We start from the raw sequence: 338 nt of genomic DNA, 5'->3' as shown, positions 1-338 counted from the left end.
AGCGTCGGTGTCTCCATAAACCACTTGCATGCGGAGTTGTCCGTGTAAATGTCAAAGTCTGATCCATGCAAGAAATGTCTCCATTTTGCGAGTGCAAGTTTGATCGCATACAATTCTTGTTCATACGCTGGCCAATTGACTTCATGCGGCCCGAACTTCTTGGATAAAAGCGCTATTGGCTTGTCGTTGCCGGCAGCATCTGATTGAAATAATACAGCTCCACAACAATAACCGGACGCATCCGTTGTGACGATAAATGGCTTGGTGTAATCTGGTAAAGCAATTACTGGAGCTTGTTGTAAGGCCATTTTGATCGTCAAAAACGCCTTGATTTGCTC

The sequence above is a fragment of the Plasmopara halstedii genome (genome assembly GCF_900000015.1).
Source record: "Plasmopara halstedii genome assembly, contig: Scaffold_671, whole genome shotgun sequence".
NCBI classification, from domain to species: Eukaryota; Oomycota; class Peronosporomycetes; order Peronosporales; family Peronosporaceae; genus Plasmopara; species Plasmopara halstedii.
This window is presented reverse-complemented; position numbering follows the sequence as displayed.